Raw genomic sequence first — 856 nt, forward strand, 5'->3', positions numbered from 1 at the left:
TCTTCATTTCCTTCTTATTTTCATCTAATTTTGGTTCAGAATTTAGGAGGGAGATATTTTGGGTGATAAATATTATTGGAAGCAGAAGTTGATTGATATTCGATGTTTAGAGATGTTAGATTTCCACTAATGATGACAAAAGATAATAATTATCATTGTTATTATTATTATCATTATTTTATCGGGCATATTAAGAAAGAAAATTAGTTCTCATTGCCAGACATGAAGGAAAAATGCAACACAGTTTGAAAGAAAAAATAATTTTGAGTATGAACTTGTATCGTTTTCTCTCTTGTTACAATCACAACACAGAACTTCAGGAATTTATTTTTAACGAAAGGAAATACGAACTAGATTAATTCTGAAGTCGAGCAGAGACAGGAACAAAATTCGACAAGAAAGACCGAACATAAAAGGACAGAACAGAAAGGCAGAATGAGATAAAAGTTGGAACACAAAACAAAAACAAAACAAGAAAGTGATGACTATGCATAGCAGATTGTGATGACGTCAGCAGGACATATTTGCCACGGTTCGCTAGAGAAAAGAGGTTTCGATTGAGTGCGAAGGTTGCAATCGGCATCAAAAGGAATTAGATACCACCCAAGAGTTAGGGAAAAAATGAGAGAAAAATAAATATTAGGAACCTGTTGTGGAAGGATAGAGGAATTTAAACTGAAATCTGAAGAGGGAATAAAGGAAACGGAGAGAGAGAAGGGGAGGGAGGGAGAGAGGGAGAGAGAGAGAGAGAGAGAGAGAGAGAGAGAGAGAGAGAGAGAGAGAGAGAGACAGAGAGAGACAGACAGACAGACAGACAGAGACAGAGAGAGAGAGGGAGACAGACAGACAGACAGAC

Source organism: Penaeus vannamei, chromosome 13 (genome assembly GCF_042767895.1).
Source record: "Penaeus vannamei isolate JL-2024 chromosome 13, ASM4276789v1, whole genome shotgun sequence".
NCBI classification, from domain to species: domain Eukaryota; kingdom Metazoa; phylum Arthropoda; class Malacostraca; order Decapoda; family Penaeidae; genus Penaeus; species Penaeus vannamei.